The sequence below is a fragment of the Pongo pygmaeus genome, chromosome 9 (assembly GCF_028885625.2).
Source record: "Pongo pygmaeus isolate AG05252 chromosome 9, NHGRI_mPonPyg2-v2.0_pri, whole genome shotgun sequence".
In the NCBI taxonomy this organism is placed as follows: Eukaryota; Metazoa; Chordata; class Mammalia; order Primates; family Hominidae; genus Pongo; species Pongo pygmaeus.
Window position 1 is genome coordinate 100052227 of NC_072382.2, and position 11002 is coordinate 100063228.

Consider the following 11002-nt stretch of genomic DNA (forward strand, 5'->3'; position numbering starts at 1 on the left):
TATTGGACTACTAGCTTCACAAGGATGCTAACTGGGCACTTGCTCTGTTATTTGGATTCATTAAGAACAACTGACACTTGATTCTACAATTGACTTACTTCTTAGACTTCAATAGTTTATTTTTTTCCACATGAATATATTATAGTTTATTCAACATGTTTTCATTGACAGAAAATGTGAGGTAAAAGACCACTAAAGGCACTACCTTATTTACTGTGTTCATCAAGTTTATCTCTAGGGCAAATTATTTTACCTCCTGAGGGCACACATCTGACAACAGGCAGCACCATGTTTATGTTCCGATTTGCTAGAAACACACTGATGATTAATGATGTCTGAGTTGCCACAAAAGGCATTTCCATAGTCACTGCACTAGTAGGGTTTTCATTCTGCATGAGTTCACTTGTAAGGAAGGAGCTGTGACTCTCCATTACAGGAATTTTCAACTTGACTGATACTACCCATTTCTCTTGTGTGCATCTTCTTATGTTTGACAAGGTTTGATGAGTGGAAGAAGCCTTTCTCACAATCACTGCATCCATAGGGCCTCTCTCCTGTATGTGTTCTTTGATGTACATTGAGTACTGACTTTGTGGTGAAGGCTTTTCCACATTCCTTGCACTCATAAGGTTTCTCTCCTGTGTGAATTCTCTGATGGGTAATGAGACTATATTTGTGTGAATAGGATTTTCCACACTCAGTACATACAAAGGGATTCTTTCCTGTATGACATCTCTCACGTTGTATGAGTCATATTTTCTGGCTGAAGGCTTTACCACAGTCATTGCATTCATAAGGTTTTTCTCCTGTGTGAGTTCGGTGATGTATAATAAGAGTGTACTTTGTGGTGAAACCTTTACCACATTAATTGCAAATGTAAGATTTCTCTCCTGTATGAGTTCACTGATGTATAATGCGAGTGCGTCTGACAGTGAAGGCTTTTCCGCATTAGCTGCATATATAAGATTTTTCTCCTGTACGGGAGCGCTGATGTACTATGAGATTGCTCTTCACGGTAAAGCCTTTTCCACATTCACTGCATATATGGGGTCTCTCTCTCCAGTATGAGTTTGCTGATGTACAACAAGGTAGCGCTTCTGGGTGAAGCCTTTTTCTACATTCACTGCATATATAGGGTTTCTCCCCTGTATGAATTCGCTGATGTATAATGAGATTGATCTTCACAGTGAAACCTTTTCCACGTTCATTGCGCACATAAGGTTTCTCTCCACTACAAGTTCACTGATGAGCAATTAGATAGCGCTTCATTGTAAAGCCCTTTCCACACTCACTGTACATATAGGATTTCTCTTCTGTATAAGTTTGTTGATGTGCAATGAGAATACTCTTCACAGTAGAGCCTATTCTATATTCATTGGGTATACAGATTTTGTCTCCTGTATTAGTTTTCAGATGCTTAGTGAACAGGACACTTCTGGACAATTTCTCACATTGACCACTTCCAGGATTCTCTTCTATATGAATGTTCTCGTGGTAAATGAGCTGAGACTTCAGAGGAAGTTTTGCTTACATTCAATGAATGCATGGGGTTTCTCAATTTGCTGAGTCCTCTGATGCTTAAAGACTTGGAATTTAGTATGGATCCATTTTGCATTTTCAGAAAATCTAGTTTTAGTATTCGGATGTTCATGCTTATCAAGTAGAAGGGTTTTCTCACCTCCAATAAACTCCACAAGGTTATTTATTCCATGTCTTCTCTTCTGGTTGATTAAACTTAAAACTGATTTCAATGTTTTTTTGTACAAGTCAAATGTATTATGATTTTGCACTAGAGGAAAATGTGTCTTGCTGAGATGTACAATATTTCTAAATGCATTCTGTCCACTGCATTGCTGCATGCTCTTCAGAAATCACTGGTTTGGAGAGTGCTCTTGCAGATGCCTGTCAACTTTCCTGATTCCTGGACAATTTTTATTCTGGACTTTTATTCTGTTTTCCATGGTTCTCGTCCATGTGCCAACTTGGAGAGTGCATCTTGTTTGCTAGTTTGATACCCCAGTGATACCAGGTGGTTATAGTTCTCCACCATCACATCCTGGTACATGTCCTTCTGAGCAGTGTTCCAGGAGCTGCCACTCCTCCCGGCTGAATTCAACAGCCACATCCTCCAGGGTCAGTGATTCTGGGTCTTGATCATTTTCTTCTGTGCTCAGAAAATAGTGGATAACATGGACTATACATCTTTGTCTCTTCTGCCATGAAGTTTTCCTAGTCAGAAATATTAGTGTCCACCTAAAGTTGTACCCAGAAACGATGATATCCAAGGCCAGCAACCTCCTTCTTCTTCCGTCATTGCTTCACTTGAGTTATCTTGCTTTTGGGAGACAGGACCTGAGGGCTGCGCCCAAATATCTCCAGACACTACTGGCAGCGACAAAACACGGCATCCACGTCCGAAACCGCTTCCTATTCAGATGCACTCTTGCGCGGCCTACGGGACGCTGAACGGTGAGGATGATGGGGTGAGGTGAGGAGCGCGGAGCTCGTCCGGGATCGCGAGTTCGAGTGCAGGTGCCGCTCTGCAAGGTCACACGGCTGCGCCCATTGCAGAGTATCTGACAGGAGCGGCTATAATGGCTGTGGAAATCACTCTTGGACACCTCAGTGCCTTTCTGTCTTTGTTGCGAGGGACACTCAACAGCGCTGGGCTAACCACGTAAGCTTTAAGAGTCGGGTGCCCAGCTAAGGCCAACACAGCGCAGTGGCATTCTATTCAGCCGGTTGGGGGAAAAAAGATGGCGGTGCCCTTTGTTCCAATAGTATTAAAGCACATAATTTAATTTGTATCTGGGTGACCCACAGCCATCTATACTGTCAGTGACTTACATGCAACTGAAACGTATCTGCAGTTTTATATATTGGTATGCTTAAAAATATATGTTGTTTTGCTTAAAAACAAGATAGTTCTTGTTAGAGTTATTGCACTTAAGTTGTTATCAATACCCTATAAAATTTGTGATATAAAACATAGGCACTTAGATATTGCTTTAGAAATAGAGTTTTATATCACTGAGAACACATTTTGGAAACTTTGCTATGAGACTCTTTCAAGTAAATATCCATATACTGAAGATTCCTTAATTTGACTTAGTGTGACAAAAAGCAATGGCAATATAATATTCTAAAATGACTTTGGAATCAAGAAAAATCAAAGTTGAGATAGAGTAATACCTCACAAAATAATCAAAAGAGAAATAAAAATATAGGATAACAGATAGTATCTGGAAGAAGATGCCATCAAATAAATCATCTTTGCTGTAATATTACAAATGTACTAGGTAATAACATATAAAAACATATCACTTTTTTTTTTTTTTTTGCTAAGGAGTAGGATTTTAACTGAAGTGCAGGAAATGAAAAGAAAAATAACTGATAAAAGTCATGAAAGATTGATTGTCATAGAAAAGTAAGTATGGTTTTCTTGAACGTTACCAAATAAGAAGGGTATTATCATTATGCTGTTGTAACATGATATCCAGACGGCCTGCAAGACAGCCCTGTGCAAGAGAGCAGACGATCAGAAATAGGAGACAGCTATTGAAATATTGAACCAGAATGTGATCCCAAGACTGAAGCATTAGGAATACATTGCTGAAATCTGAGACTTTGAAATAATCAAGTAAAGGAGATTAAAACAAAGGGGTGTTAGCACAGAAAGAGAAGAAATTGAAGAGTGAAATAAAGAGTTGGAGGAAATGTGAGAGAGTAGTTATCCACAGGTATAGCTGTTGAAATATTGGGGTTGTTTGCAGGTGTGTTTCTTTCTTTCTTTTTTTTTTTTGATATGGAGTTTTTGCTCTTGTTGCCCAGGCTGGAGTACAATGGCATGATCTCAGCTCGCTGCAAACTCCACCTCCTGGGTTCAAGCCATTCTTCTGCCTCGGCCTCCCAAGTAGCTGGCACTACAGGCATGCGCCACCATGCCCGGCTAATTTTTGTATATTTTTTAGTAGAGACGGGGTTTCACAATGTTGGTCAGGCTGGTCTCGAACTCCTGACCTCAGGTGATCCACCTGTCTCGGCCTCCCAAAGTGCTGGGATTACAGGTGTGAGCCATGGTGCCCAGCCGCAGGTGTGTTTCTAGAGGACCAATTTTAATGAAAAAGAGGTTATTAACTCTGATATGGATTAAATCAACGAATCAGTAAGACTTATTTTTCTCATTGTAAAGCAGAGGTTGTATTACATACCTTGCTGAGTTTTGTGAAAATTAGAATTTATTTATAGCTCCTCAATATTGATAGCTATTGTTAAGCGTATGACTTCATTGATCAAAATATTCACCAAAAATGTTCATAAATAGCTACCATCCATCAGATACTCCGTTAGTGCTAGGGGTTTGAAGATAAGTAAAATGAAGGCCTACCTCTCACAGGGTCCTAGTCCAGCAGGGAGAGACAGATAAAAAGGGTGAATTGAAGAAATAATAATATGCAACAAAATATTATTACATAGGGTCAATACTAGAAGTCCGTATTTGGTGCTATAAAGGTACAAAACAGGAAGTAGTCAACTTTACATTGGGCAATAGAGCTTTGAAATTAACCTTCAATGCAGTCTTACAAAGTTAATTGTAATGGAGAGGGGCTTTTTACAGTAGGCTGTGTGCAAAAAAAACCTATAAGCTTAGAGGCATGCAATGGCCTCATAAATTTGGGAACTATAATCAGCATGATGAAGACGAAGAATGGATGTGACTGAGTAAAGCAAAAGATAAGAAAATAATGTAGAGCTAGGGGTCATATTATTCAGGTTTTTGTGTGATATATTAAATAGGGCTGCATTTAAAACTAACCATGGTTAGCAGTATGAACTAAGTGAGGATAGAGAAGTAGACATGAATATACAGCAACTCCACTTTCCTAAGACTGCAAGAGTTGCTTTATTGCCCTCATTAAGGCACTTCCATCCAAATCACACAGAATTTGTTGTGGCAGAAGTGACATTATGTGACATTTGCTGTCTCTCTGGATAGGTTTAACTAAATTCACACATACCCTCTGACTTTGTATCACATGCACCATGAGGGCTTCCTTAAAATGACTCAATTGAACGTGAACCTACGTTTCCTGGGCAAAGATAGCTTTCAAAGGGACACATCAATGTAATTAACCACTATAAACCTAACTTTAAACATCTAGGTAGTAAATATACAATGCTTGACTATGGCAATATGCTTTGGCCCTATTTGGACATTTTCTTAAGAGTTAAGGATGTAGATAAAACTCAAAAGATAAAACTTGAAAATAAAGTGAGATCTAAAACTGAGAGTGAAAATTTGCTGAAAAATTATAGGATATATAAACTATGGAAATAATTTAGATACATTTTTAAACTGGAAATATAAGACGTTTCTATAAGTAGGTGTTTTGTTAATCTTAAAAGGATTCTAATTACTCATGTCTTCAAAACTTATTCATTATGCACCTATCACTAAGTGCCAGATGTTGAGTGATGCTGATTTGACAAAACATGAGCCTGCTCCTGCCTTAGACCCTCTACTTAAAATGCACTTGTTTCACGTAACTACATTTGTAAATCTCTTCAGATCTCTCTCTTAGGTCACCTTCTCAGAGAGACTTTTCCTGACTGCTTACAGTAACAATGACCACTGTACATACTCAGCCCCATCACTCTTCATTCCTCTTACCCTGCTTTGTTTTCCTTCATAGTAATCATCTGGCATTCTATATATTTAGTCGTTTGTTTTTATTATGTCTTTCCTCCCTGGAATTCACAGTGTGGACGTTGTTTTCACACTGTTCTTTCTTTCCTTTCATATAGCTAAAAGGAAGACATTGGCTCTCTCCTTTCTGAGACTAGTCATTTCCTCTGGATCTTGGATCCCATTTTCTTTCAGACTGAGGTCCCTCCCAAGAACAGGTGGTCAAGTGGCAAAAGGAGAGGCAAGGAATTAAAGTAACTAAAGAGTGATTAAATATGTTGAGTCTAAAAAAAGATTAGGATCCACACAGTTATAATGGAGGGAGAATCAGATATAAATAATTGAAGTAAAATATTTTTGTGAGATCTCCATGAACTAAAGTATAAGCAGAAATGTGACACTTTCTTACATTCTCATTGTAATTTTCTTATTTTGTCTAAAAGATAAAATATTTTTGTTTTTATTTTGAATAATGCTTTTCTTTACCATGTTGCTATCATGGAAGTGTAAGATGAAACTCTCTACCTACTCCCGACTGAACTTTCGGAGCATGTTTTTTTTTTTTTTTTTTTTGCGATGGAGTCTCTGTCACCCAGGCTGGAGTGCAGTGGCACGACCTTGGCCCACTGCAGCCTCTGCCCCACCAGGTTCAAGCAATTCTCCTGCCTCAGCCTCTGTCTTTTTCTATTACTAATTAAATCAACACTCAATTCCCTTATTGTTTCTGAAGATTTCAAGAGAAGCCTGATATGGGGCACAAAAGTACAAGACATTTGGTTAGTGACTCCTAGATGATTGTTGTATTAGTTAAAAATAAAACAACTGATATGGAGGGTGGGCATGCTGGTGTTAACTGAGTTATCTCGTGAGTGTCCTCAGCCAATTTCAACCCATCTCAAGATATATTTGTTCATGAGATGTGTTGAGAAATCATCCTAAATGCTTTATGTATAATGTGTTGATGCCTTAAAGTATGAGGAGAATGGGGGAAATGTCAATTGGATTTGAAAAAAAACCAGGTTCCTTGACACCATTACTGCCTTAAGAGTTTTGTACTTAGCAAGCCTATGTCCTCTGTTCTGTTTTGTCAAATCAATATATCAAGGAGTTATGTTGAATTCCAATGGAGCAACTACTGGAGTTGGCTCACTACTTTTGCAAGTAGACTATTAAATTATTATCAGTCTAACTAGCTGCCTGGCCATGGAAGGTCCTACAAATATTCCCTGCAGGAGAAGGGTTGGATATAGTTTTCACCTCTGAAGATGAACCTAGACTTACCTCTCTGTCAATGTAGTAGACAATTTTTTAATCTCTGTAGGAGCAATTGTCTTTCTTCCTTCTAATTTCTGTTAAAGGTGGGTTATTTTCCTTTACAACTAAATGGAACAAAATATTTCTGGAATTCTGAAATCCTCTGCCAGATCAGTTCTGCCTTTTCTGTCCCTTGTTGGAAAAAAATGCATCTTCTCTTCAGTAGACAGCTTTCCTCCTCTAATTTCTCTCATAGGTAAGCACAAACTTTAGGATATTTTATATCATTACCTTTTACTTCCCTTTTTTACTTAATGGAAATCTCATTTGACTCAACCTCACATACTGCTTTATCCCACTAAAAGGATATTGAGCATTTAACACATAATGTTGGCATCACTGAGCTCCTTAGGGCTCTATATGGTAGATTTCAGTTATTTATTGCTGTACAACAACTGTCCCAAACTTACTGCTATAAACAATAATAATCATTAAATTGCTAAGAAATATGCAGTTCAGGCAGAGCTCAGTGAATGCATCATACCTCCTGCTCAAAATAGTGTCATAAGAGGTAGTTGGAGATTGGGGGTTGGAGCTGATCTCAAGCCTTGCTCAGGTTCTGAAGGTCAAGATTGATTATCAGCTGGGACCTCACCTGGGGCCATCAGCCAGAACATATATACACAATCTCTCCTAACAGCATGGTGGCTAGGCTCAAAGGACAAACATCTGAAGATACAGTAAATGGAAGCTGCCAGTTTCTTAAAGCCTAGACCCAGAAAATGGCAGTGTATCACGTGTTTCCCACTGGTTCAATAATTGTAGAGCCCAGCTTCCAGGGGAGAGGGAGGAGGAATGACAGAAAATATTGAGTCCATGTGTTATAACTGGTGAAGTACTTATTCTAGTAACTTATTATTTATATTCCTCTTACATACTAAATACACTAATCCAATGACAATACACTAGTCCTCTTTATTCAGCCATGGTTTCACTTTCTAGGGTATCATTTATCCATGGTCCACTGTGGTTAGAATATAAGTGAGTATAGTATTATAAGATATTTTCAGAGAGACAGATAGAGGGAGAGAGAGAAACCACATTCACATGACTTTGATTACAATTTATTATTATAATTGTTCTTTTTTATTGTTTTGTTGTTTTTTAGTTATTTAGTTATTTATTCAGTTTTTTAGTTATTTATTTATTTAGTCTTTTTAATTGTTTTTTAGTTATTGTTAATCTCATACTGTGCCTAATGTATAAATTACATTTTATTATAGGTACACATATCTAGAAATAAACATAATATGCACAGTGTTTGGTAACATCTGTGGTTTCAAGTATCCACTAGGGGCTTGGAATGTATCTCTCATGGATAAGGGAAGACTACTGTATTCCCCCAAAGTCTCATTCTTTTAAAGTACTTGTCTCAGGGTTGAGTTTCAGAATTTTGTCATTTTTATCAAGTCCAGATATAAATAAGACTCCTTCGGTGTGTTCTCTGGTATAACTGCTCAAAAACACTTTCTCTTGACACTATGACCCCAGGATTAAAGAGACAAGTTATCTGCTCCCTACATACCCATTATACACTGACATTCAAAAGGACAGAAACCAGAGGCATCAAGCATTCCCTGACCCATTGAAGTTCTGAAGTGAGTAATACACATACATATTTCCAATTTCTTGACTCAGGACCTGTGAATGATTCTTTCTTACTTCTGCTTTTTACATTATTGGTTCTACTCTTTGAATCATCCTATTATTTAATAAAACTATGAAGAAGTTGCCTTTTCAATCTACTCATAAGAAATTTGGCATCCAAAGGTCTCTTTTCACTTTGTACTGTCTCTGTCTCTTTTAATCCAAGCAGATCATGCTTCTATCAGTACAGTTTTCTTTAAAAAGAAAGCTTGTGGGTCCTTTATGAATCTTCACTGCATTAGGAAAAAAGATAACAACCATAGATCTCTGCAAGACAGGACTTCCTCAACACCACACTCGCTGTGAAGCTGTAGCTGAAAACCCTTAAGATTCTAAGAAGCCCTATTGTTTAAGGAGAATATCTGTGAGGCATGCTCCTAAGCTTTTTAGAGGACCTTTTATGTGTAAGGTCTATGAGGCACAGCCTTCGATCTTTCTGAAGCCTTAACAAAGAGTTTCACAGTCCTGCCCTTGGCTTCATCTTTAGATCATGTTTTCCTAAAAGTGCATGGGCTTGATCTCTGCTCTGAGATCTTTTCTTATTTTGAGAATTTCCTGCTGGCTGTAGAGGCTGGGAATAACAATGAGTTTTATTTTCAAACTCAGCAAGTCTTTGGCTCTTTATACTTAACCATTCTGTTTTTAGCTTCTATCTATCCTATAGTATTTTATCATAGGCAACTGGAAGACTAGAAACAGCAAGATGGCACTTTTAATATTCTAACTGGTAATCTCCACTAGATCATCAGGTTCATTAATTCTTCTTCCTACTTTCCACATTACTGGAGCTGACACTATTAGCAAACTTTCTGCCACTACATTAAAAGTGTCCATTTTACTCTAGTTTGCAACAATATTCCCCTAGTTTCTTTGACCACTTAATCACAACCTGCTTGAGGTTCTTTAAGCCTCTGAGAAACCTTTAAGTTTTTATTAAAAGTCTCCCAAATGCCCTTTCAGTTTCCATGTGTAACTTGATGTCAAACTCAGTGTCTCATGTTTTAGGTTGTTGTTATGGCGACATCCTGGTTCCAATTTCCAAAATCTGTTTGAGTTACCTAATACTACATAAAACCACCCCAGAATTAATGCCTCTAAAACAGCCATTTATTATACTCATAGATTCTATAGGTCAGGAGTTGGAAAGGGCACATTAGAGGTAACATTTCTCATCCCATGATATCTGGGGACTCAGCTGGGAGTATTGAAGGTGTGAAGGGACTCCATGGCTGGGACTATAACCATCTGAAGCAGTACTTTCCAGTAAAACTTTCTATGATGACAGAAATATCCTATATCTACATGGCCCAATTTAGTAGCCCTAGCTATATATGGCTATTGGACATGTGATTAGCACCACATTACTTTATTTTCAATTCAGTTTAAATTTAAATAGTCATATGTGCCTAGTGGCTACTATCTTGGGCATCACACGACTGATGGCTTGTGTGCTAGTGCATTTGGAAGTTGATTCTGGCTGTCCTCCAGTTTCTAACCTATAGGTGACCGCACTTTGTGTTCTCTCTCCTTCTTCATAGCACATTGATAAGGTTCAAGAGCAAGCATCTCAAAAGGATCAGAGAAGGTTATATCACCTTTATCACTCAACCTCAGAAATCAGACAACACCACGTCTTACTTAATCACAGACTCACTCAAATTCACAAGTAGGAAACATAGATCCCACTTTAACAGCATGTTTTACATAGAGCATTTGGCATGGGAGATCTTGTTGAGATCATCTTGGAAAATACATCTGCCATACCACACATCCTAGTAAAAGGGGAGGGTGTGTATGGCTTATCTTTACCATTCTACTTTCCTAGATTCTAATTTTTATTCCTTAAACCATGTAGCTAATTCATATAGGCTAGATTAGTTTGTCAATTTGGGGATTCCTAGTAGACTTGAAAGTTATTAATGCAGCAGAAGTAAAATAAACCTCTTTTCATTAAAGTGAGCAGGTGTGTGTTTATCTTGGGCAAAAGAAATATTTCAACAATTTAGAGCAAAGGGAAAAAATAGATCATAAGGCATACAGGCTTCCCCAGAGGCCTACATTCCTCTCATAACTGTGCTCCTGATCAATGTTCATAATCATGTGGGACAGAAATCAGGAGAGCACCTGTATCTCTTCACAGGATACTTTCTCTCTTACCAACCAAGAGATCATGTTGTTAATATGTTACATTTTTTAAAAAATCATTTTTTCTTCATATCACTGGAAAAATAAACCAGGTCCTGGATATTGAAATGTTCACAGTACCGAAGGGTCTAATAAATCATAACATAAGGGTTTAGAAGCAATAGGAAATCTTCTGAGAGGATGATCAGGCCATGGCCTACCACCATATTA

The 11002-nt window shown here is 37.9% G+C and overlaps 1 pseudogene; it reads right to left on the bottom strand.

The window, feature by feature from the left end:
- Positions 1–399: 399 nt before the first annotated feature.
- Positions 400–10190, bottom strand: LOC129008730 (zinc finger protein 614-like; annotated as a pseudogene).
- Positions 10191–11002: the final 812 nt, after the last annotated feature.